Source organism: Taudactylus pleione, unplaced genomic scaffold, assembly GCF_031769625.1.
Source record: "Taudactylus pleione unplaced genomic scaffold, aTauple2 ptg000117l, whole genome shotgun sequence".
In the NCBI taxonomy this organism is placed as follows: Eukaryota; Metazoa; Chordata; class Amphibia; order Anura; family Myobatrachidae; genus Taudactylus; species Taudactylus pleione.
The window spans coordinates 8,046,812-8,073,913 of NW_028284519.1; the positions used below are offsets into that span (position 1 = coordinate 8,046,812).

General features: G+C 33.1%; 16 non-coding genes across 16 annotated transcripts; all 16 read left to right on the forward strand.

The window, feature by feature from the left end:
- The first annotated feature begins 599 nt into the window (after positions 1-599).
- On the forward strand, positions 600-672 carry TRNAT-UGU (transfer RNA threonine (anticodon UGU)). Its single transcript has one exon. It is a non-coding gene; the product is annotated as a tRNA-Thr (tRNA).
- Positions 673-2,629: 1,957 nt separating this feature from the next.
- Positions 2,630-2,702, forward strand: TRNAT-UGU (transfer RNA threonine (anticodon UGU)). The gene has a single exon. It is a non-coding gene; the product is annotated as a tRNA-Thr (tRNA).
- A 1,234-nt stretch (positions 2,703-3,936) lies between these two features.
- TRNAT-UGU (transfer RNA threonine (anticodon UGU)) lies at positions 3,937-4,009 on the forward strand. Its single transcript has one exon. It is a non-coding gene; the product is annotated as a tRNA-Thr (tRNA).
- A 1,231-nt stretch (positions 4,010-5,240) lies between these two features.
- TRNAT-UGU (transfer RNA threonine (anticodon UGU)) lies at positions 5,241-5,313 on the forward strand. Its single transcript has one exon. It is a non-coding gene; the product is annotated as a tRNA-Thr (tRNA).
- A 2,535-nt stretch (positions 5,314-7,848) lies between these two features.
- TRNAT-UGU (transfer RNA threonine (anticodon UGU)) lies at positions 7,849-7,921 on the forward strand. The gene has a single exon. It is a non-coding gene; the product is annotated as a tRNA-Thr (tRNA).
- A 1,231-nt stretch (positions 7,922-9,152) lies between these two features.
- Positions 9,153-9,225, forward strand: TRNAT-UGU (transfer RNA threonine (anticodon UGU)). The gene has a single exon. It is a non-coding gene; the product is annotated as a tRNA-Thr (tRNA).
- A 1,235-nt stretch (positions 9,226-10,460) lies between these two features.
- TRNAT-UGU (transfer RNA threonine (anticodon UGU)) lies at positions 10,461-10,533 on the forward strand. Its single transcript has one exon. It is a non-coding gene; the product is annotated as a tRNA-Thr (tRNA).
- Positions 10,534-11,765: 1,232 nt separating this feature from the next.
- On the forward strand, positions 11,766-11,838 carry TRNAT-UGU (transfer RNA threonine (anticodon UGU)). Its single transcript has one exon. It is a non-coding gene; the product is annotated as a tRNA-Thr (tRNA).
- A 1,232-nt stretch (positions 11,839-13,070) lies between these two features.
- TRNAT-UGU (transfer RNA threonine (anticodon UGU)) lies at positions 13,071-13,143 on the forward strand. Its single transcript has one exon. It is a non-coding gene; the product is annotated as a tRNA-Thr (tRNA).
- A 1,248-nt stretch (positions 13,144-14,391) lies between these two features.
- Positions 14,392-14,464, forward strand: TRNAT-UGU (transfer RNA threonine (anticodon UGU)). Its single transcript has one exon. It is a non-coding gene; the product is annotated as a tRNA-Thr (tRNA).
- A 1,234-nt stretch (positions 14,465-15,698) lies between these two features.
- TRNAT-UGU (transfer RNA threonine (anticodon UGU)) lies at positions 15,699-15,771 on the forward strand. The gene has a single exon. It is a non-coding gene; the product is annotated as a tRNA-Thr (tRNA).
- Positions 15,772-17,003: 1,232 nt separating this feature from the next.
- Positions 17,004-17,076, forward strand: TRNAT-UGU (transfer RNA threonine (anticodon UGU)). Its single transcript has one exon. It is a non-coding gene; the product is annotated as a tRNA-Thr (tRNA).
- A 5,144-nt stretch (positions 17,077-22,220) lies between these two features.
- TRNAT-UGU (transfer RNA threonine (anticodon UGU)) lies at positions 22,221-22,293 on the forward strand. The gene has a single exon. It is a non-coding gene; the product is annotated as a tRNA-Thr (tRNA).
- Positions 22,294-23,526: 1,233 nt separating this feature from the next.
- TRNAT-UGU (transfer RNA threonine (anticodon UGU)) lies at positions 23,527-23,599 on the forward strand. The gene has a single exon. It is a non-coding gene; the product is annotated as a tRNA-Thr (tRNA).
- Positions 23,600-24,832: 1,233 nt separating this feature from the next.
- On the forward strand, positions 24,833-24,905 carry TRNAT-UGU (transfer RNA threonine (anticodon UGU)). The gene has a single exon. It is a non-coding gene; the product is annotated as a tRNA-Thr (tRNA).
- A 1,235-nt stretch (positions 24,906-26,140) lies between these two features.
- Positions 26,141-26,213, forward strand: TRNAT-UGU (transfer RNA threonine (anticodon UGU)). The gene has a single exon. It is a non-coding gene; the product is annotated as a tRNA-Thr (tRNA).
- Positions 26,214-27,102: the final 889 nt, after the last annotated feature.

Below are 27,102 nucleotides of genomic sequence, written 5' to 3' on the forward strand. Positions count from 1 at the left end.
ATAATTCCACCCTATGGATCCTAAAGTTGGAAAGCCATGGAAAGTATGACCAATTTTGGATCTCTATTATGTACACACCACAATAACATAAAACAGCTCATTTTAAAATGCATTTAAATAATTTGATTCAAAGTGTCTCCCAGGTATGCCTCAATTATAGATATTGCATATATATCAGATTAGGCCATTTGAAAAGGATTCAACATCACAATAAATAGAACCAAGAGAATGAAAACAGTATACATAAGCCTACATTTTTAATTGTCATATTAGTGCTAAAGTATAATGAAAACCAAAGTTGAAGTGTTCCTTTATAAGGCAGGAGGATTAAATATTTTGTTTTATGCTAACCTGGCCTCTCTCCTACAGCTCGTTAAGAAGTAAAGTAATACATTCCTAGTCCATTATAGATGACTACAACTACTTTGCCAATTTTATGTGACTGTCTTGATGCAATCTTGAAGAACCTTAAGATGACCATAAACACAACAATTGTAATTGAAAAAAGTACATTTACCAGAAAAGATTTGAAATTTGCTGTATATCAATTTCCATCCTCAACCAGACACCAAAATGTGTATAAAATAACTTAACCAAGTGGCTCCATAGCTCAGGGGTTAGAGCACTGGTCTTGTAAACCAGGGGTCGTGAGTTCAAATCTCACTGGGGCCTAATGTGTCATTATTGTTTCTGCTGCTAAAACTTAATTTGCAGCAACCTATATTGCAATAGTCTGCTTTAGTATGCTAAATGAGAAGATGATGTATAGCCAAATTGGAAAGACACATATCGCATTCAGTCTAACCTATTGACTGGTTTCAAGAGCATATTTGAAAACATTTGTGTTTTCTTTTATTGGACCAATTTCCTTCAAACTGAAACTCCCAGCATGGTTATTCACCATCATTATAAAATAAATATAAGAGATTTCCAATTATTTAACTTTAAAAAGAGCATTTAAAGCTATGGAGCCACTTGGTTAAGTTATGTTATACACATTTTGGTGTCTGGTTGAGGATGGAAATTGATATACAGCAAATTTCAAATCTTTTCTGGTAAATGTACTTTTTTCAATTACAATTGTTGTGTTTATGGTCATCTTAAGGTTCTTCAAGATTGCATTGCATAGAGCAGATTTCATCTTGTGCAATTGATACCAATATTTTGAATATAGGTGCCAATAGATATAACTGAAGGCTGATTTGAACATGTAAGCATATATACTCTACACGTGCAAGCACACTCAGGGTAATGACCACTAATGACTACAAATAACTCTATAAAGATGTCCGGTTTAACATTTTGAAATAATTCTACCCTATTGATGCTAAAGTTGGAAAGCCATGGAAAGTATGACCAATTTTGGATCTCTATTATGTACACACCACACTAACATAAAACAGCTCATTTTAAAATGCATTTAAATAATTTGATTCAAAGTGTCTCCCAGGTATGCCTCAATTATAGATATTGCATATATATCAGAATAGGCCATTTGAAAAGGATTCAACATCACAATAAATAGAACCAAGAGAATGAAAACAGTATACATAAGCCTACATTTTTAATTGTCATATTAGTGCTAAAGTATAATGAAAACCAAAGTTGAAGTGTTCCTTTATAAGGCAGGAGGATTAAATGTTTTGTTTTATGTTAACCTGGCCACTCTCCTACAGCTCGTTAAGAAGTAAAGTAATACATTCCTAGTCCATTATACACATTTTAGTGTCTGGTTGAGGATGGAAATTGATATACAGCAAATTTCAAATCTTTTCTGGTAAATGTACTTTTTTCAATTACAATTGTTGTGTTTATGGTCATCTTAAGGTTCTTCAAGATTGCATTGCATAGAGCAGATTTCATCTTGTGCAATTGATACCAATATTTTGAACATAGGTGCCAATAGATATAACTGAAGGCTGATTTGAACATGTAAGCATATATACTCTACACGTGCAAGCACACTCAGGGTAATGACCACTAATGACTACAAATAACTCTATAAAGATGTCCGGCTATAACATTTTGAAATAATTCCACCCTATGGATCCTAAAGTTGGAAAGCCATGGAAAGTATGACCAATTTTGGATCTCTATTATGTACACACCACAATAACATAAAACAGCTCATTTTAAAATGCATTTAAATAATTTGATTCAAAGTGTCTCCCAGGTATGCCTCAATTATAGATATTGCATATATATCAGATTAGGCCATTTGAAAAGGATTCAACATCACAATAAATAGAACCAAGAGAATGAAAACAGTATACATAAGCCTACATTTTTAATTGTCATATTAGTGCTAAAGTATAATGAAAACCAAAGTTGAAGTGTTCCTTTATAAGGCAGGAGGATTAAATATTTTGTTTTATGCTAACCTGGCCTCTCTCCTACAGCTCGTTAAGAAGTAAAGTAATACATTCCTAGTCCATTATAGATGACTACAACTACTTTGCCAATTTTATGTGACTGTCTTGATGCAATCTTGAAGAACCTTAAGATGACCATAAACACAACAATTGTAATTGAAAAAAGTACATTTACCAGAAAAGATTTGAAATTTGCTGTATATCAATTTCCATCCTCAATCAGACACCAAAATGTGTATAAAATAACTTAACCAAGTGGCTCCATAGCCTAGGGGTTAGAGCACTGGTCTTGTAAACCAGAGGTTGTGAGTTCAAATCTCACTGGGGCCTAATGCGTCATTATTGTTACTCCTGCTAAAACTTAATTTGCAGCAACCTATATTGCAATAGTCTGCTTTAGTATGCTAAATGAGAAGATGATGTATAGCCAAATTGGAAAGACACATATCGCATTCAGTCTAACCTATTGACTGGTTTCAAGAGCATATTTGAAAACATTTGTGTTTTCTTTTATTGGACCAATTTCCTTCAAACTGAAACTCCCAGCATGGTTATTCACCATCATTATAAAATAAATATAAGAGATTTCCAATTATTTAACTTTAAAAAGAGCATTTAAAGCTATGGAGCCACTTGGTTAAGTTATGTTATACACATTTTGGTGTCTGGTTGAGGATGGAAATTGATATACAGCAAATTTCAAATCTTTTCTGGTAAATGTACTTTTTTCAATTACAATTGTTGTGTTTATGGTCATCTTAAGGTTCTTCAAGATTGCATTGCATAGAGCAGATTTCATCTTGTGCAATTGATACCAATATTTTGAATATAGGTGCCAATAGATATAACTGAAGGCTGATTTGAACATGTAAGCATATATACTCTACACGTGCAAGCACACTCAGGGTAATGACCACTAATGACTACAAATAACTCTATAAAGATGTCCGGTTTAACATTTTGAAATAATTCTACCCTATTGATGCTAAAGTTGGAAAGCCATGGAAAGTATGACCAATTTTGGATCTCTATTATGTACACACCACACTAACATAAAACAGCTCATTTTAAAATGCATTTAAATAATTTGATTCAAAGTGTCTCCCAGGTATGCCTCAATTATAGATATTGCATATATATCAGAATAGGCCATTTGAAAAGGATTCAACATCACAATAAATAGAACCTAGAGAATGAAAACAGTATACATAAGCCTACATTTTTAATTGTCATATTAGTGCTAAAGTATAATGAAAACCAAAGTTGAAGTGTTCCTTTATAAGGCAGGAGGATTAAATGTTTTGTTTTATGTTAACCTGGCCTCTCTCCTACAGCTCGTTAAGAAGTAAAGTAATACATTCCTAGTCCATTATAGATGACTACAACTACTTTGCCAATTTTATGTGACTGTCTTGATGCAATCTTGAAGAACCTTAAGATGACTATAAACACAACAATTGTAATTGATAAAAGTACATTTACCAGAAAAGTTTTGAAATTTGCTGTATATCAATTTCCATCCTCAACCAGACACCAAAATGTGTATAAAATAACTTAACCAAGTGGCTCCATAGCTCAGGGGTGAGTGCACTGGTCTTGTAAACCAGGGGTCGTGAGTTCAAATCTCACTGGGGCCTAATGTGTCATTATTGTTACTGCTGCTAAAACTTAATTTGCAGCAACCTTTTAGTATGCTAAATGAGAAGATGATGAATACACACACTTGTATAGCCAAATTGGAAAGACACATATCGCATTCAGTCTAACCTATTGACTGGTTTCAAGAGCATATTTGAAAACATTTGTGTTTTCTTTTATTGGACCAATTTCCTTCAAACTGAAACTCCCAGCATGGTTATTCACCATCATTATAAAATAAATATAAGAGATTTCCAATTATTTAACTTTAAAAAGAGCATTTAAAGCTATGGAGCCACTTGGTTAAGTTATGTTATACACATTTTGGTGTCTGGTTGAGGATGGAAATTGATATACAGCAAATTTCAAATCTTTTCTGGTAAATGTACTTTTTTCAATTACAATTGTTGTGTTTATGGTCATCTTAAGGTTCTTCAAGATTGCATTGCATAGAGCAGATTTCATCTTGTGCAATTGATACCAATATTTTGAATATAGGTGCCAATAGATATAACTGAAGGCTGATTTGAACATGTAAGCATATATACTCTACACGTGCAAGCACACTCAGGGTAATGACCACTAATGACTACAAATAACTCTATAAAGATGTCCGGTTTAACATTTTGAAATAATTCTACCCTATTGATGCTAAAGTTGGAAAGCCATGGAAAGTATGACCAATTTTGGATCTCTATTATGTACACACCACACTAACATAAAACAGCTCATTTTAAAATGCATTTAAATAATTTGATTCAAAGTGTCTCCCAGGTATGCCTCAATTATAGATATTGCATATATATCAGAATAGGCCATTTGAAAAGGATTCAACATCACAATAAATAGAACCAAGAGAATGAAAACAGTATACATAAGCCTACATTTTTAATTGTCATATTAGTGCTAAAGTATAATGAAAACCAAAGTTGAAGTGTTCCTTTATATGGCAGGAGGATTAAATGTTTTGTTTTATGTTAACCTGGCCTCTCTCCTACAGCTCGTTAAGAAGTAAAGTAATACATTCCTAGTCCATTATAGATGACTACAACTACTTTGCCAATTTTATGTGACTGTCTTGATGCAATCTTGAAGAACCTTAAGATGACCATAAACACAACAATTGTAATTGAAAAAAGTACATTTACCAGAAAAGTTTTGAAATTTGCTGTATATCAATTTCCATCCTCAACCAGACACCAAAATGTGTATAAAATAACTTAACCAAGTGGCTCCATAGCTCAGGGGTGAGTGCACTGGTCTTGTAAACCAGGGGTCGTGAGTTCAAATCTCACTGGGGCCTAATGTGTCATTATTGTTACTGCTGCTAAAACTTAATTTGCAGCAACCTTTTAGTATGCTAAATGAGAAGATGATGAATACACACACTTGTATAGCCAAATTGGAAAGACACATATCGCATTCAGTCTAACCTATTGACTGGTTTCAAGAGCATATTTGAAAACATTTGTGTTTTCTTTTATTGGACCAATTTCCTTCAAACTGAAACTCCCAGCATGGTTATTCACCATCATTATAAAATAAATATAAGAGATTTCCAATTATTTAACTTTAAAAAGAGCATTTAAAGCTATGGAGCCACTTGGTTAAGTTATGTTATACACATTTTGGTGTCTGGTTGAGGATGGAAATTGATATACAGCAAATTTCAAATCTTTTCTGGTAAATGTACTTTTTTCAATTACAATTGTTGTGTTTATGGTCATCTTAAGGTTCTTCAAGATTGCATTGCATAGAGCAGATTTCATCTTGTGCAATTGATACCAATATTTTGAATATAGGTGCCAATAGATATAACTGAAGGCTGATTTGAACATGTAAGCATATATACTCTACACGTGCAAGCACACTCAGGGTAATGACCACTAATGACTACAAATAACTCTATAAAGATGTCCGGTTTAACATTTTGAAATAATTCTACCCTATTGATGCTAAAGTTGGAAAGCCATGGAAAGTATGACCAATTTTGGATCTCTATTATGTACACACCACACTAACATAAAACAGCTCATTTTAAAATGCATTTAAATAATTTGATTCAAAGTGTCTCCCAGGTATGCCTCAATTATAGATATTGCATATATATCAGAATAGGCCATTTGAAAAGGATTCAACATCACAATAAATAGAACCAAGAGAATGAAAACAGTATACATAAGCCTACATTTTTAATTGTCATATTAGTGCTAAAGTATAATGAAAACCAAAGTTGAAGTGTTCCTTTATAAGGCAGGAGGATTAAATGTTTTGTTTTATGTTAACCTGGCCTCTCTCCTACAGCTCGTTAAGAAGTAAAGTAATACATTCCTAGTCCATTATAGATGACTACAACTACTTTGCCAATTTTATGTGACTGTCTTGATGCAATCTTGAAGAACCTTAAGATGACTATAAACACAACAATTGTAATTGATAAAAGTACATTTACCAGAAAAGTTTTGAAATTTGCTGTATATCAATTTCCATCCTCAACCAGACACCAAAATGTGTATAAAATAACTTAACCAAGTGGCTCCATAGCTCAGGGGTGAGTGCACTGGTCTTGTAAACCAGGGGTCGAGAGTTCAAATCTCACTGGGGCCTAATGTGTCATTATTGTTACTGCTGCTAAAACTTAATTTGCAGCAACCTTTTAGTATGCTAAATGAGAAAATGATGAATACACACACTTGTATAGCCAAATTGGAAAGACACATATCGCATTCAGTCTAACCTATTGACTGGTTTCAAGAGCATATTTGAAAACATTTGTGTTTTCTTTTATTGGACCAATTTCCTTCAAACTGAAACTCCCAGCATGGTTATTCACCATCATTATAAAATAAATATAAGAGATTTCCAATTATTTAACTTTAAAAAGAGCATTTAAAGCTATGGAGCCACTTGGTTAAGTTATGTTATACACATTTTGGTGTCTGGTTGAGGATGGAAATTGATATACAGCAAATTTCAAATCTTTTCTGGTAAATGTACTTTTTTCAATTACAATTGTTGTGTTTATGGTCATCTTAAGGTTCTTCAAGATTGCATTGCATAGAGCAGATTTCATCTTGTGCAATTGATACCAATATTTTGAATATAGGTGCCAATAGATATAACTGAAGGCTGATTTGAACATGTAAGCATATATACTCTACACGTGCAAGCACACTCAGGGTAATGACCACTAATGACTACAAATAACTCTATAAAGATGTCCGGTTTAACATTTTGAAATAATTCTACCCTATTGATGCTAAAGTTGGAAAGCCATGGAAAGTATGACCAATTTTGGATCTCTATTATGTACACACCACACTAACATAAAACAGCTCATTTTAAAATGCATTTAAATAATTTGATTCAAAGTGTCTCCCAGGTATGCCTCAATTATAGATATTGCATATATATCAGAATAGGCCATTTGAAAAGGATTCAACATCACAATAAATAGAACCAAGAGAATGAAAACAGTATACATAAGCCTACATTTTTAATTGTCATATTAGTGCTAAAGTATAATGAAAACCAAAGTTGAAGTGTTCCTTTATATGGCAGGAGGATTAAATGTTTTGTTTTATGTTAACCTGGCCTCTCTCCTACAGCTCGTTAAGAAGTAAAGTAATACATTCCTAGTCCATTATAGATGACTACAACTACTTTGCCAATTTTATGTGACTGTCTTGATGCAATCTTGAAGAACCTTAAGATGACCATAAACACAACAATTGTAATTGAAAAAAGTACATTTACCAGAAAAGTTTTGAAATTTGCTGTATATCAATTTCCATCCTCAACCAGACACCAAAATGTGTATAAAATAACTTAACCAAGTGGCTCCATAGCTCAGGGGTGAGTGCACTGGTCTTGTAAACCAGGGGTCGTGAGTTCAAATCTCACTGGGGCCTAATGTGTCATTATTGTTACTGCTGCTAAAACTTAATTTGCAGCAACCTTTTAGTATGCTAAATGAGAAGATGATGAATACACACACTTGTATAGCCAAATTGGAAAGACACATATCGCATTCAGTCTAACCTATTGACTGGTTTCAAGAGCATATTTGAAAACATTTGTGTTTTCTTTTATTGGACCAATTTCCTTCAAACTGAAACTCCCAGCATGGTTATTCACCATCATTATAAAATAAATATAAGAGATTTCCAATTATTTAACTTTAAAAAGAGCATTTAAAGCTATGGAGCCACTTGGTTAAGTTATGTTATACACATTTTGGTGTCTGGTTGAGGATGGAAATTGATATACAGCAAATTTCAAATCTTTTCTGGTAAATGTACTTTTTTCAATTACAATTGTTGTGTTTATGGTCATCTTAAGGTTCTTCAAGATTGCATTGCATAGAGCAGATTTCATCTTGTGCAATTGATACCAATATTTTGAATATAGGTGCCAATAGATATAACTGAAGGCTGATTTGAACATGTAAGCATATATACTCTACACGTGCAAGCACACTCAGGGTAATGACCACTAATGACTACAAATAACTCTATAAAGATGTCCGGTTTAACATTTTGAAATAATTCTACCCTATTGATGCTAAAGTTGGAAAGCCATGGAAAGTATGACCAATTTTGGATCTCTATTATGTACACACCACACTAACATAAAACAGCTCATTTTAAAATGCATTTAAATAATTTGATTCAAAGTGTCTCCCAGGTATGCCTCAATTATAGATATTGCATATATATCAGAATAGGCCATTTGAAAAGGATTCAACATCACAATAAATAGAACCAAGAGAATGAAAACAGTATACATAAGCCTACATTTTTAATTGTCATATTAGTGCTAAAGTATAATGAAAACCAAAGTTGAAGTGTTCCTTTATAAGGCAGGAGGATAAAATCTTTTGTTTTATGTTAACCTGGACTCTCTCCTACAGCTCGTTAAGAAGTAAAGTAATACATTCCTAGTCCATTATAGATGACTACAACTACTTTGCCAATTTTATGTGACTGTCTTGATGCAATCTTGAAGAACCTTAAGATGACCATAAACACAACAATTGTAATTGAAAAAAGTACATTTACCAGAAAAGATTTGAAATTTGCTGTATATCAATTTCCATCCTCAACCAGACACCAAAATGTGTATAAAATAACTTAACCAAGTGGCTCCATAGCTCAGGGGTTAGAGCACTGGTCTTGTAAACCAGGGGTCGTGAGTTCAAATCTCACTGGGGCCTAATGTGTCATTATTGTTTCTGCTGCTAAAACTTAATTTGCAGCAACCTATATTGCAATAGTCTGCTTTAGTATGCTAAATGAGAAGATGATGTATAGCCAAATTGGAAAGACACAGATCGCATTCAGTCTAACCTATTGAATGGTTTCAAGAGCATATTTGAAAACATTTGTGTTTTCTTTTATTGGACCAATTTCCTTCAAACTGAAACTCCCAGCATGGTTATTCACCATCATTATAAAATAAATATAAGAGATTTCCAATTATTTAACTTTAAAAAGAGCATTTAAAGCTATGGAGCCACTTGGTTAAGTTATGTTATACACATTTTGGTGTCTGGTTGAGGATGGAAATTGATATACAGCAAATTTCAAATCTTTTCTGGTAAATGTACTTTTTTCAATTACAATTGTTGTGTTTATGGTCATCTTAAGGTTCTTCAAGATTGCATTGCATAGAGCAGATTTCATCTTGTGCAATTGATACCAATATTTTGAACATAGGTGCCAATAGATATAACTGAAGGCTGATTTGAACATGTAAGCATATATACTCTACACGTGCAAGCACACTCAGGGTAATGACCACTAATGACTACAAATAACTCTATAAAGATGTCCGGCTATAACATTTTGAAATAATTCCACCCTATGGATCCTAAAGTTGGAAAGCCATGGAAAGTATGACCAATTTTGGATCTCTATTATGTACACACCACAATAACATAAAACAGCTCATTTTAAAATGCATTTAAATAATTTGATTCAAAGTGTCTCCCAGGTATGCCTCAATTATAGATATTGCATATATATCAGATTAGGCCATTTGAAAAGGATTCAACATCACAATAAATAGAACCAAGAGAATGAAAACAGTATACATAAGCCTACATTTTTAATTGTCATATTAGTGCTAAAGTATAATGAAAACCAAAGTTGAAGTGTTCCTTTATAAGGCAGGAGGATTAAATATTTTGTTTTATGTTAACCTGGCCTCTCTCCTACAGCTCGTTAAGAAGTAAAGTAATACATTCCTAGTCCATTATAGATGACTACAACTACTTTGCCAATTTTATGTGACTGTCTTGATGCAATCTTGAAGAACCTTAAGATGACCATAAACACAACAATTGTAATTGAAAAAAGTACATTTACCAGAAAAGTTTTGAAATTTGCTGTATATCAATTTCCATCCTCAACCAGACACCAAAATGTGTATAAAATAACTTAACCAAGTGGCTCCATAGCTCAGGGGTGAGTGCACTGGTCTTGTAAACCAGGGGTCGTGAGTTCAAATCTCACTGGGGCCTAATGTGTCATTATTGTTACTGCTGCTAAAACTTAATTTGCAGCAACCTTTTAGTATGCTAAATGAGAAGATGATGAATACACACACTTGTATAGCCAAATTGGAAAGACACATATCGCATTCAGTCTACCCTATTGACTGGTTTCAAGAGCATATTTGAAAACATTTGTGTTTTCTTTTATTGGACCAATTTCCTTCAAACTGAAACTCCCAGCATGGTTATTCACCATCATTATAAAATAAATATAAGAGATTTTCAAATGTTTTACTTTAAAAAGAGCATTTAAAGCTATGGAGCCACTTGGTTAAGTTATGTTATACACATTTTGGTGTCTGGTTGAGGATGGAAATTGATATACAGCAAATTTCAAATCTTTTCTGGTAAATGTACTTTTTTCAATTACAATTGTTGTGTTTATGGTCATCTTAAGGTTCTTCAAGATTGCATTGCATAGAGCAGATTTCATCTTGTGCAATTGATACCAATATTTTGAACATAGGTGCCAATAGATATAACTGAAGGCTGATTTGAACATGTAAGCATATATACTCTACACGTGCAAGCACACTCAGGGTAATGACCACTAATGACTACAAATAACTCTATAAAGATGTCCGGCTATAACATTTTGAAATAATTCCACCCTATGGATCCTAAAGTTGGAAAGCCATGGAAAGTATGACCAATTTTGGATCTCTATTATGTACACACCACAATAACATAAAACAGCTCATTTTAAAATGCATTTAAATAATTTGATTCAAAGTGTCTCCCAGGTATGCCTCAATTATAGATATTGCATATATATCAGATTAGGCCATTTGAAAAGGATTCAACATCACAATAAATAGAACCAAGAGAATGAAAACAGTATACATAAGCCTACATTTTTAATTGTCATATTAGTGCTAAAGTATAATGAAAACCAAAGTTGAAGTGTTCCTTTATAAGGCAGGAGGATTAAATATTTTGTTTTATGTTAACCTGGCCTCTCTCCTACAGCTCGTTAAGAAGTAAAGTAATACATTCCTAGTCCATTATAGATGACTACAACTACTTTGCCAATTTTATGTGACTGTCTTGATGCAATCTTGAAGAACCTTAAGATGACCATAAACACAACAATTGTAATTGAAAAAAGTACATTTACCAGAAAAGTTTTGAAATTTGCTGTATATCAATTTCCATCCTCAACCAGACACCAAAATGTGTATAAAATAACTTAACCAAGTGGCTCCATAGCTCAGGGGTGAGTGCACTGGTCTTGTAAACCAGGGGTCGTGAGTTCAAATCTCACTGGGGCCTAATGTGTCATTATTGTTACTGCTGCTAAAACTTAATTTGCAGCAACCTTTTAGTATGCTAAATGAGAAGATGATGAATACACACACTTGTATAGCCAAATTGGAAAGACACATATCGCATTCAGTCTACCCTATTGACTGGTTTCAAGAGCATATTTGAAAACATTTGTGTTTTCTTTTATTGGACCAATTTCCTTCAAACTGAAACTCCCAGCATGGTTATTCACCATCATTATAAAATAAATATAAGAGATTTTCAAATGTTTTACTTTAAAAAGAGCATTTAAAGCTATGGAGCCACTTGGTTAAGTTATGTTATACACATTTTGGTGTCTGGTTGAGGATGGAAATTGATATACAGCAAATTTCAAATCTTTTCTGGTAAATGTACTTTTTTCAATTACAATTGTTGTGTTTATGGTCATCTTAAGGTTCTTCAAGATTGCATTGCATAGAGCAGATTTCATCTTGTGCAATTGATACCAATATTTTGAACATAGGTGCCAATAGATATAACTGAAGGCTGATTTGAACATGTAAGCATATATACTCTACACGTGCAAGCACACTCAGGGTAATGACCACTAATGACTACAAATAACTCTATAAAGATGTCCGGCTATAACATTTTGAAATAATTCCACCCTATGGATCCTAAAGTTGGAAAGCCATGGAAAGTATGACCAATTTTGGATCTCTATTATGTACACACCACAATAACATAAAACAGCTCATTTTAAAATGCATTTAAATAATTTGATTCAAAGTGTCTCCCAGGTATGCCTCAATTATAGATATTGCATATATATCAGATTAGGCCATTTGAAAAGGATTCAACATCACAATAAATAGAACCAAGAGAATGAAAACAGTATACATAAGCCTACATTTTTAATTGTCATATTAGTGCTAAAGTATAATGAAAACCAAAGTTGAAGTGTTCCTTTATAAGGCAGGAGGATTAAATATTTTGTTTTATGCTAACCTGGCCTCTCTCCTACAGCTCGTTAAGAAGTAAAGTAATACATTCCTAGTCCATTATAGATGACTACAACTACTTTGCCAATTTTATGTGACTGTCTTGATGCAATCTTGAAGAACCTTAAGATGACCATAAACACAACAATTGTAATTGAAAAAAGTACATTTACCAGAAAAGATTTGAAATTTGCTGTATATCAATTTCCATCCTCAACCAGACACCAAAATGTGTATAAAATAACTTAACCAAGTGGCTCCATAGCCTAGGGGTTAGAGCACTGGTCTTGTAAACCAGAGGTTGTGAGTTCAAATCTCACTGGGGCCTAATGCGTCATTATTGTTACTCCTGCTAAAACTTAATTTGCAGCAACCTATATTGCAATAGTCTGCTTTAGTATGCTAAATGAGAAGATGATGAATACACACACTTGTATAGCCAAATTGGAAAGACACATATCGCATTCAGTCTAACCTATTGACTGGTTTCAAGAGCATATTTGAAAACATTTGTGTTTTCTTTTATTGGACCAATTTCCTTCAAACTGAAACTCCCAGCATGGTTATTCACCATCATTATAAAATAAATATAAGAGATTTCCAATTATTTAACTTTAAAAAGAGCATTTAAAGCTATGGAGCCACTTGGTTAAGTTATGTTATACACATTTTGGTGTCTGGTTGAGGATGGAAATTGATATACAGCAAATTTCAAATCTTTTCTGGTAAATGTACTTTTTTCATTTACAATTGTTGTGTTTATGGTCATCTTAAGGTTCTTCAAGATTGCATTGCATAGAGCAGATTTCATCTTGTGCAATTGATACCAATATTTTGAATATAGGTGCCAATAGATATAACTGAAGGCTGATTTGAACATGTAAGCATATATACTCTACACGTGCAAGCACACTCAGGGTAATGACCACTAATGACTACAAATAACTCTATAAAGATGTCCGGTTTAACATTTTGAAATAATTCTACCCTATGGATCCTAAAGTTGGAAAGCCATGGAAAGTATGACCAATTTTGGATCTCTATTATGTACACACCACACTAACATAAAACAGCTCATTTTAAAATGCATTTAAATAATTTGATTCAAAGTGTCTCCCAGGTATGCCTCAATTATAGATATTGCATATATATCAGAATAGGCCATTTGAAAAGGATTCAACATCACAATAAATAAAACCAAGAGAATGAAAACAGTATACATAAGCCTACATTTTTAATTGTCATATTAGTGCTAAAGTATAATGAAAACCAAAGTTGAAGTGTTCCTTTATAAGGCAGGAGGATAAAATCTTTTGTTTTATGTTAACCTGGACTCTCTCCTACAGCTCGTTAAGAAGTAAAGTAATACATTCCTAGTCCATTATAGATGACTACAACTACTTTGCCAATTTTATGTGACTGTCTTGATGCAATCTTGAAGAACCTTAAGATGACCATAAACACAACAATTGTAATTGAAAAAAGTACATTTACCAGAAAAGATTTGAAATTTGCTGTATATCAATTTCCATCCTCAACCAGACACCAAAATGTGTATAAAATAACTTAACCAAGTGACTCCATAGCTCAGGGGTTAGAGCACTGGTCTTGTAAACCAGGGGTTGTGAGTTCAAATCTCACTGGGGCCTAATGTGTCATTATTGTTTCTGCTGCTAAAACTTAATTTGCAGCAACCTATATTGCAATAGTCTGCTTTAGTATGCTAAATGAGAAGATGATGTATAGCCAAATTGGAAAGACACAGATCGCATTCAGTCTAACCTATTGACTGGTTTCAAGAGCATATTTGAAAACATTTGTGTTTTCTTTTATTGGACCAATTTCCTTCAAACTGAAACTCCCAGCATGGTTATTCACCATCATTATAAAATAAATATAAGAGATTTCCAATTATTTAACTTTAAAAAGAGCATTTAAAGCTATGGAGCCACTTGGTTAAGTTATGTTATACACATTTTGGTGTCTGGTTGAGGATGGAAATTGATATACAGCAAATTTCAAATCTTTTCTGGTAAATGTACTTTTTTCATTTACAATTGTTGTGTTTATGGTCATCTTAAGGTTCTTCAAGATTGCATTGCATAGAGCAGATTTCATCTTGTGCAATTGATACCAATATTTTGAATATAGGTGCCAATAGATATAACTGAAGGCTGATTTGAACATGTAAGCATATATACTCTACACGTGCAAGCACACTCAGGGTAATGACCACTAATGACTACAAATAACTCTATAAAGATGTCCGGTTTAACATTTTGAAATAATTCTACCCTATTGATGCTAAAGTTGGAAAGCCATGGAAAGTATGACCAATTTTGGATCTCTATTATGTACACACCACACTAACATAAAACAGCTCATTTTAAAATGCATTTAAATAATTTGATTCAAAGTGTCTCCCAGGTATGCCTCAATTATAGATATTGCATATATATCAGAATAGGCCATTTGAAAAGGATTCAACATCACAATAAATAGAACCAAGAGAATGAAAACAGTATACATAAGCCTACATTTTTAATTGTCATATTAGTGCTAAAGTATAATGAAAACCAAAGTTGAAGTATTCCTTTATAAGGCAGGAGGATTAAATGTTTTGTTTTATGTTAACCTGGCCTCTCTCCTACAGCTCGTTAAGAAGTAAAGTAATACATTCCTAGTCCATTATAGATGACTACAACTACTTTGCCAATTTTATGTGACTGTCTTGATGCAATCTTGAAGAACCTTAAGATGACCATAAACACAACAATTGTAATTGATAAAAGTACATTTACCAGAAAAGTTTTGAAATTTGCTGTATATCAATTTCCATCCTCAACCAGACACCAAAATGTGTATAAAATAACTTAACCAAGTGGCTCCATAGCTCAGGGGTGAGTGCACTGGTCTTGTAAACCAGGGGTCGTGAGTTCAAATCTCACTGGGGCCTAATGTGTCATTATTGTTACTGCTGCTAAAACTTAATTTGCAGCAACCTTTTAGTATGCTAAATGAGAAGATGATGAATACACACACTTGTATAGCCAAATTGGAAAGACACATATCGCATTCAGTCTACCCTATTGACTGGTTTCAAGAGCATATTTGAAAACATTTGTGTTTTCTTTTATTGGACCAATTTCCTTCAAACTGAAACTCCCAGCATGGTTATTCACCATCATTATAAAATAAATATAAGAGATTTCCAATTATTTAACTTTAAAAAGAGCATTTAAAGCTATGGAGCTACTTGGTTAAGTTATGTTATACACATTTTGGTGTCTGGTTGAGGATGGAAATTGATATACAGCAAATTTCAAATCTTTTCTGGTAAATGTACTTTTTTCAATTACAATTGTTGTGTTTATGGTCATCTTAAGGTTCTTCAAGATTGCATTGCATAGAGCAGATTTCATCTTGTGCAATTGATACCAATATTTTGAACATAGGTGTCAATAGATATAACTGAAGGCTGATTTGAACATGTAAGCATATATACTCTACACGTGCAAGCACACTCAGGGTAATGACCACTAATGACTACAAATAACTCTATAAAGATGTCCGGATTTAACATTTTCAAATAATTCTACCCTATGGATCCTAAAGTTGGAAAGCCATGGAAAGTATGACCAATTTTGGATCTCTATTATGTACACACCACACTAACATAAAACAGCTCATTTTAAAATGCATTTAAATAATTTGATTCAAAGTGTCTCCCAGGTATGCCTCAATTATAGATATTGCATATATATCAGAATAGGCCATTTGAAAAGGATTCAACATCACAATAAATAGAACCAAGAGAATGAAAACAGTATACATAAGCCTACATTTTTAATTGTCATATTAGTGCTAAAGTATAATGAAAACCAAAGTTGAAGTGTTCCTTTATAAGGCAGGATGATAAAATCTTTTGTTTTATGTTAACCTGGACTCTCTCCTACAGCTCGTTAAGAAGTAAAGTAATACATTCCTAGTCCATTATAGATGACTACAACTACTTTGCCAATTTTATGTGACTGTCTTGATGCAATCTTGAAGAACCTTAAGATGACCATAAACACAACAATTGTAATTGAAAAAAGTACATTTACCAGAAAAGATTTGAAATTTGCTGTATATCAATTTCCATCCTCAACCAGACACAAAAATGTGTATAAAATAACTTAACCAAGTGGCTCCATAGCTCAGGGGTTAGAGCACTGGTCTTGTAAACCAGGGGTCGTGAGTTCAAATCTCACTGGGGCCTAATGTGTCATTATTGTTTCTGCTGCTAAAACTTAATTTGCAGCAACCTATATTGCAATAGTCTGCTTTAGTATGCTAAATGAGAAGATGATGTATAGCCAAATTGGAAAGACACATATCGCATTCAGTCTAACCTATTAACTGGTTTCAAGAGCATATTTGAAAACATTTGTGTTTTCTTTTATTGGACCAATTTCCTTCAAACTGAAACTCCCAGCATGGTTATTCACCATCATTATAAAATAAATATAAGAGATTTTCAAATGTTTTACTTTAAAAAGAGCATTTAAAGCTATGGAGCCACTTGGTTAAGTTATGTTATACACATTTTGGTGTCTGGTTGAGGATGGAAATTGATATACAGCAAATTTCAAATCTTTTCTGGTAAATGTACTTTTTTCAATTACAATTGTTGTGTTTATGGTCATCTTAAGGTTCTTCAAGATTGCATTGCATAGAGCAGATTTCATCTTGTGCAATTGATACCAATATTTTGAACATAGGTGCCAATAGATATAACTGAAGGCTGATTTGAACATGTAAGCATATATACTCTACACGTGCAAGCACACTCAGGGTAATGACCACTAATGACTACAAATAACTCTATAAAGATGTCCGGCTATAACATTTTGAAATAATTCCACCCTATGGATCCTAAAGTTGGAAAGCCATGGAAAGTATGACAAATTTTGGATCTCTATTATGTACACACCACAATAACATAAAACAGCTCATTTTAAAATGCATTTAAATAATTTGATTCAAAGTGTCTCCCAGGTATGCCTCAATTATAGATATTGCATATATATCAGATTAGGCCATTTGAAAAGGATTCAACATCACAATAAATAGAACCAAGAGAATGAAAACAGTATACATAAGCCTACATTTTTAATTGTCATATTAGTGCTAAAGTATAATGAAAACCAAAGTTGAAGTGTTCCTTTATAAGGCAGGAGGATTAAATATTTTGTTTTATGCTTACCTGGCCTCTCTCCTACAGCTCGTTAAGAAGTAAAGTAATACATTCCTAGTCCATTATAGATGACTACAACTACTTTGCCAATTTTATGTGACTGTCTTGATGCAATCTTGAAGAACCTTAAGATGACCATAAACACAACAATTGTAATTGAAAAAAGTACATTTACCAGAAAAGATTTGAAATTTGCTGTATATCAATTTCCATCCTCAATCAGACACCAAAATGTGTATAAAATAACTTAACCAAGTGGCTCCATAGCCTAGGGGTTAGAGCACTGGTCTTGTAAACCAGAGGTTGTGAGTTCTCACTGGGGCCTAATGCGTCATTATTGTTACTCCTGCTAAAACTTAATTTGCAGCAACCTATATTGCAATAGTCTGCTTTAGTATGCTAAATGAGAAGATGATGTATAGCCAAATTGGAAAGACACATATCGCATTCAGTCTAACCTATTGACTGGTTTCAAGAGCATATTTGAAAACATTTGTGTTTTCTTTTATTGGACCAATTTCCTTCAAACTGAAACTCCCAGCATGGTTATTCACCATCATTATAAAATAAATATAAGAGATTTTCAAATGTTTTACTTTAAAAAGAGCATTTAAAGCTATGGAGCCACTTGGTTAAGTTATGTTATACACATTTTGGTGTCTGGTTGAGGATGGAAATTGATATACAGCAAATTTCAAATCTTTTCTGGTAAATGTACTTTTTTCAATTACAATTGTTGTGTTTATGGTCATCTTAAGGTTCTTCAAGATTGCATTGCATAGAGCAGATTTCATCTTGTGCAATTGATACCAATATTTTGAACATAGGTGCCAATAGATATAACTGAAGGCTGATTTGAACATGTAAGCATATATACTCTACACGTGCAAGCACACTCAGGGTAATGACCACTAATGACTACAAATAACTCTATAAAGATGTCCGGCTATAACATTTTGAAATAATTCCACCCTATGGATCCTAAAGTTGGAAAGCCATGGAAAGTATGACAAATTTTGGATCTCTATTATGTACACACCACAATAACATAAAACAGCTCATTTTAAAATGCATTTAAATAATTTGATTCAAAGTGTCTCCCAGGTATGCCTCAATTATAGATATTGCATATATATCAGATTAGGCCATTTGAAAAGGATTCAACATCACAATAAATAGAACCAAGAGAATGAAAACAGTATACATAAGCCTACATTTTTAATTGTCATATTAGTGCTAAAGTATAATGAAAACCAAAGTTGAAGTGTTCCTTTATAAGGCAGGAGGATTAAATATTTTGTTTTATGCTTACCTGGCCTCTCTCCTACAGCTCGTTAAGAAGTAAAGTAATACATTCCTAGTCCATTATAGATGACTACAACTACTTTGCCAATTTTATGTGACTGTCTTGATGCAATCTTGAAGAACCTTAAGATGACCATAAACACAACAATTGTAATTGAAAAAAGTACATTTACCAGAAAAGATTTGAAATTTGCTGTATATCAATTTCCATCCTCAATCAGACACCAAAATGTGTATAAAATAACTTAACCAAGTGGCTCCATAGCCTAGGGGTTAGAGCACTGGTCTTGTAAACCAGAGGTTGTGAGTTCTCACTGGGGCCTAATGCGTCATTATTGTTACTCCTGCTAAAACTTAATTTGCAGCAACCTATATTGCAATAGTCTGCTTTAGTATGCTAAATGAGAAGATGATGTATAGCCAAATTGGAAAGACACATATCGCATTCAGTCTAACCTATTGACTGGTTTCAAGAGCATATTTGAAAACATTTGTGTTTTCTTTTATTGGACCAATTTCCTTCAAACTGAAACTCCCAGCATGGTTATTCACCATCATTATAAAATAAATATAAGAGATTTTCAAATGTTTTACTTTAAAAAGAGCATTTAAAGCTATGGAGCCACTTGGTTAAGTTATGTTATACACATTTTGGTGTCTGGTTGAGGATGGAAATTGATATACAGCAAATTTCAAATCTTTTCTGGTAAATGTACTTTTTTCAATTACAATTGTTGTGTTTATGGTCATCTTAAGGTTCTTCAAGATTGCATTGCATAGAGCAGATTTCATCTTGTGCAATTGATACCAATATTTTGAACATAGGTGCCAATAGATATAACTGAAGGCTGATTTGAACATGTAAGCATATATACTCTACACGTGCAAGCACACTCAGGGTAATGACCACTAATGACTACAAATAACTCTATAAAGATGTCCGGCTATAACATTTTGAAATAATTCCACCCTATGGATCCTAAAGTTGGAAAGCCATGGAAAGTATGACAAATTTTGGATCTCTATTATGTACACACCACAATAACATAAAACAGCTCATTTTAAAATGCATTTAAATAATTTGATTCAAAGTGTCTCCCAGGTATGCCTCAATTATAGATATTGCATATATATCAGATTAGGCCATTTGAAAAGGATTCAACATCACAATAAATAGAACCAAGAGAATGAAAACAGTATACATAAGCCTACATTTTTAATTGTCATATTAGTGCTAAAGTATAATGAAAACCAAAGTTGAAGTGTTCCTTTATAAGGCAGGAGGATTAAATATTTTGTTTTATGCTTACCTGGCCTCTCTCCTACAGCTCGTTAAGAAGTAAAGTAATACATTCCTAGTCCATTATAGATGACTACAACTACTTTGCCAATTTTATGTGACTGTCTTGATGCAATCTTGAAGAACCTTAAGATGACCATAAACACAACAATTGTAATTGAAAAAAGTACATTTACCAGAAAAGATTTGAAATTTGCTGTATATCAATTTCCATCCTCAATCAGACACCAAAATGTGTATAAAATAACTTAACCAAGTGGCTCCATAGCCTAGGGGTTAGAGCACTGGTCTTGTAAACCAGAGGTTGTGAGTTCTCACTGGGGCCTAATGCGTCATTATTGTTACTCCTGCTAAAACTTAATTTGCAGCAACCTATATTGCAATAGTCTGCTTTAGTATGCTAAATGAGAAGATGATGTATAGCCAAATTGGAAAGACACATATCGCATTCAGTCTAACCTATTGACTGGTTTCAAGAGCATATTTGAAAACATTTGTGTTTTCTTTTATTGGACCAATTTCCTTCAAACTGAAACTCCCAGCATGGTTATTCACCATCATTATAAAATAAATATAAGAGATTTTCAAATGTTTTACTTTAAAAAGAGCATTTAAAGCTATGGAGCCACTTGGTTAAGTTATGTTATACACATTTTGGTGTCTGGTTGAGGATGGAAATTGATATACAGCAAATTTCAAATCTTTTCTGGTAAATGTACTTTTTTCAATTACAATTGTTGTGTTTATGGTCATCTTAAGGTTCTTCAAGATTGCATTGCATAGAGCAGATTTCATCTTGTGCAATTGATACCAATATTTTGAACATAGGTGCCAATAGATATAACTGAAGGCTGATTTGAACATGTAAGCATATATACTCTACACGTGCAAGCACACTCAGGGTAATGACCACTAATGACTACAAATAACTCTATAAAGATGTCCGGCTATAACATTTTGAAATAATTCCACCCTATGGATCCTAAAGTTGGAAAGCCATGGAAAGTATGACCAATTTTGGATCTCTATTATGTACACACCACAATAACATAAAACAGCTCATTTTAAAATGCATTTAAATAATTTGATTCAAAGTGTCTCCCAGGTATGCCTCAATTATAGATATTGCATATATATCAGATTAGGCCATTTGAAAAGGATTCAACATCACAATAAATAGAACCAAGAGAATGAAAACAGTATACATAAGCCTACATTTTTAATTGTCATATTAGTGCTAAAGTATAATGAAAACCAAAGTTGAAGTGTTCCTTTATAAGGCAGGAGGATTAAATATTTTGTTTTATGCTTACCTGGCCTCTCTCCTACAGCTCGTTAAGAAGTAAAGTAATACATTCCTAGTCCATTATAGATGACTACAACTACTTTGCCAATTTTATGTGACTGTCTTGATGCAATCTTGAAGAACCTTAAGATGACCATAAACACAACAATTGTAATTGAAAAAAGTACATTTACCAGAAAAGATTTGAAATTTGCTGTATATCAATTTCCATCCTCAATCAGACACCAAAATGTGTATAAAATAACTTAGCCAAGTGGCTCCATAGCTCAGGGGTTAGAGCACTGGTCTTGTAAACCAGGGGTCGTGAGTTCAAATCTCACTGGGGCCTAATGTGTCATTATTGTTTCTGCTGCTAAAACTTAATTTGCAGCAACCTATATTGCAATAGTCTGCTTTAGTATGCTAAATGAGAAGATGATGTATAGCCAAATTGGAAAGACACATATCGCATTGTCTAACCTATTGACTGGTTTCAAGAGCATATTTGAAAACATTTGTGTTTTCTTTTATTGGACCAATTTCCTTCAAACTGAAACTCCCAGCATGGTTATTCACCATCATTATAAAATAAATATAAGAGATTTCCAATTATTTAACTTTAAAAAAAGCATTTAAAGCTATGGAGCTACTTGGTTAAGTTATGTTATACACATTTTGGTGTCTGGTTGAGGATGGAAATTGATATACAGCAAATTTCAAATCTTTTCTGGTAAATGTACTTTTTTCAATTACAATTGTTGTGTTTATGGTCATCTTAAGGTTCTTCAAGATTGCATTGCATAGAGCAGATTTCATCTTGTGCAATTGATACCAATATTTTGAACATAGGTGTCAATAGATATAACTGAAGGCTGATTTGAACATGTAAGCATATATACTCTACACGTGCAAGCACACTCAGGGTAATGACCACTAATGACTACAAATAACTCTATAAAGATGTCCGGATTTAACATTTTCAAATAATTCTACCCTATGGATCCTAAAGTTGGAAAGCCATGGAAAGTATGACCAATTTTGGATCTCTATTATGTACACACCACACTAACATAAAACAGCTCATTTTAAAATGCATTAAAATAATTTGATTCAAAGTGTCTCCAAGGTATGCCTCAATTATAGATATTGCATATATATCAGAATAGGCCATTTGAAAAGGATTCAACATCACAATAAATAGAACCAAGAGAATGAAAACAGTATACATAAGCCTACATTTTTAATTGTCATATTAGTGCTAAAGTATAATGAAAACCAAAGTTGAAGTGTTCCTTTATAAGGCAGGAGGATAAAATCTTTTGTTTTATGTTAACCTGGACTCTCTCCTACAGCTCGTTAAGAAGTAAAGTAATACATTCCTAGTCCATTATAGATGACTACAACTACTTTGCCAATTTTATGTGACTGTCTTGATGCAATCTTGAAGAACCTTAAGATGACCATAAACACAACAATTGTAATTGAAAAAAGTACATTTACCAGAAAAGATTTGAAATTTGCTGTATATCAATTTCCATCCTCAACCAGACACCAAAATGTGTATAAAATAACTTAACCAAGTGGCTCCATAGCTCAGTGGTTAGAACACTGGTCTTGTAAACCAGGGGTCGTGAGTTCAAATCTCACTGGGGCCTAATGTGTCATTATTGTTTCTGCTGCTAAAACTTAATTTGCAGCAACCTATATTGCAATAGTCTGCTTTAGTATGCTAAATGAGAAGATGATGTATAGCCAAATTGGAAAGACACATATCGCATTGTCTAACCTATTGACTGGTTTCAAGAGCATATTTGAAAACATTTGTGTTTTCTTTTATTGGACCAATTTCCTTCAAACTGAAACTCCCAGCATGGTTATTCACCATCATTATAAAATAAATATAAGAGATTTCCAATTATTTAACTTTAAAAAGAGCATTTAAAGCTATGGAGCTACTTGGTTAAGTTATGTTATACACATTTTGGTGTCTGGTTGAGGATGGAAATTGATATACAGCAAATTTCAAATCTTTTCTGGTAAATGTACTTTTTTCAATTACAATTGTTGTGTTTATGGTCATCTTAAGGTTCTTCAAGATTGCATTGCATAGAGCAGATTTCATCTTGTGCAATTGATACCAATATTTTGAACATAGGTGTCAATAGATATAACTGAAGGCTGATTTGAACATGTAAGCATATATACTCTACACGTGCAAGCACACTCAGGGTAATGACCACTAATGACTACAAATAACTCTATAAAGATGTCCGGATTTAACATTTTCAAATAATTCTACCCTATGGATCCTAAAGTTGGAAAGCCATGGAAAGTATGAGCAATTTTGGATCTCTATTATGTACACACCACACTAACATAAAACAGCTCATTTTAAAATGCATTAAAATAATTTGATTCAAAGTGTCTCCAAGGTATGCCTCAATTATAGATATTGCATATATATCAGAATAGGCCATTTGAAAAGGATTCAACATCACAATAAATAGAACCAAGAGAATGAAAACAGTATACATAAGCCTACATTTTTAATTGTCATATTAGTGCTAAAGTATAATGAAAACCAAAGTTGAAGTGTTCCTTTATAAGGCAGGAGGATAAAATCTTTTGTTTTATGTTAACCTGGACTCTCTCCTACAGCTCGTTAAGAAGTAAAGTAATACATTCCTAGTCCATTATAGATGACTACAACTACTTTGCCAATTTTATGTGACTGTCTTGATGCAATCTTGAAGAACCTTAAGATGACCATAAACACAACAATTGTAATTGAAAAAAGTACATTTACCAGAAAAGATTTGAAATTTGCTGTATATCAATTTCCATCCTCAACCAGACACCAAAATGTGTATAAAATAACTTAACCAAGTGGCTCCATATCTCAGGGGTTAGAGCACTGGTCTTGTAAACCAGGGGTCGTGAGTTCAAATCTCACTGGGGCCTAATGTGTCATTATTGTTTCTGCTGCTAAAACTTAATTTGCAGCAACCTATATTGCAATAGTCTGCTTTAGTATGCTAAATGAGAAGATGATGTATAGCCAAATTGGAAAGACACAGATCGCATTCAGTCTAACCTATTGAATGGTTTCAAGAGCATATTTGAAAACATTTGTGTTTTCTTTTATTGGACCAATTTCCTTCAAACTGAAACTCCCAGCATGGTTATTCACCATCATTATAAAATAAATATAAGAGATTTCCAATTATTTAACTTTAAAAAGAGCATTTAAAGCTATGGAGCCACTTGGTTAAGTTATGTTATACACATTTTGGTGTCTGGTTGAGGATGGAAATTGATATACAGCAAATTTCAAATCTTTTCTGGTAAATGTACTTTTTTCAATTACAATTGTTGTGTTTATGGTCATCTTAAGGTTCTTCAAGATTGCATTGCATAGAGCAGATTTCATCTTGTGCAATTGATACCAATATTTTGAATATAGGTGCCAATAGATATAACTGAAGGCTGACTTGAACATGTAAGCATATATACTCTACACGTGCAAGCACACTCAGGGTAATGACCACTAATGACTACAAATAACTCTATAAAGATGTCCGGATTTAACATTTTGAAATAATTCTACCCTATGGATCCTAAAGTTGGAAAGCCATGGAAAGTATGAACAATTTTGGATCTCTATTATGTACACACCACACTAACATAAAACAGCTCATTTTAAAATGCATTTAAATAATTTGATTCAAAGTGTCTCCCAGGTATGCCTCAATTATAGATATTGCATATATATCAGAATAGGCCATTTGAAAAGGATTCAACATCACAATAAATAAAACCAAGAGAATGAAAACAGTATACATAAGCCTACATTTTTAATTGTCATATTAGTGCTAAAGTATAATGAAAACCAAAGTTGAAGTGTTCCTTTATAAGGCAGGAGGATAAAATCTTTTGTTTTATGTTAACCTGGACTCTCTCCTACAGCTCGTTAAGAAGTAAAGTAATACATTCCTAGTCCATTATAGATGACTACAACTACTTTGCCAATTTTATGTGACTGTCTTGATGCAATCTTGAAGAACCTTAAGATGACCATAAACACAACAATTGTAATTGAAAAAAGTACATTTACCAGAAAAGATTTGAAATTTGCTGTATATCAATTTCCATCCTCAACCAGACACCAAAATGTGTATAAAATAACTTAACCAAGTGGCTCCATATCTCAGGGGTTAGAGCACTGGTCTTGTAAACCAGGGGTCGTGAGTTCAAATCTCACTGGGGCCTAATGTGTCATTATTGTTTCTGCTGCTAAAACTTAATTTGCAGCAACCTATATTGCAATAGTCTGCTTTAGTATGCTAAATGAGAAGATGATGTATAGCCAAATTGGAAAGACACATATCGCATTCAGATATTGCAGAACCTATTGACTGGTTTCAAGAGCATATTTGAAAACATTTGTGTTTTCTTTTATTGGACCAATTTCCTTCAAACTGAAACTCCCAGCATGGTTATTCACCATCATTATAAAATAAATATAAGAGATTTTCAAATGTTTTACTTTAAAAAGAGCATTTAAAGCTATGGAGCCACTTGGTTAAGTTATGTTATACACATTTTGGTGTCTGGTTGAGGATGGAAATTGATATACAGCAAATTTCAAATCTTTTCTGGTAAATGTACTTTTTTCAATTACAATTGTTGTGTTTATGGTCATCTTAAGGTTCTTCAAGATTGCATTGCATAGAGCAGATTTCATCTTGTGCAATTGATACCAATATTTTGAACATAGGTGCCAATAGATATAACTGAAGGCTGATTTGAACATGTAAGCATATATACTCTACACGTGCAAGCACACTCAGGGTAATGACCACTAATGACTACAAATAACTCTATAAAGATGTCCGGCTATAACAATTGTTGTGTTTATGGTCATCTTAAGGTTCTTCAAGATTGCATCAAGACAGAGGTTGTGAGTTCTCACTGGGGCCTAATGCGTCATTATTGTTACTCCTGCTAAAACTTAATTTGCAGCAACCTATATTGCAATAGTCTGCTTTAGTATGCTAAATGAGAAGATGATGTATAGCCAAATTGGAAAGACACATATCGCATTCAGTCTAACCTATTGACTGGTTTCAAGAGCATATTTGAAAACATTTGTGTTTTC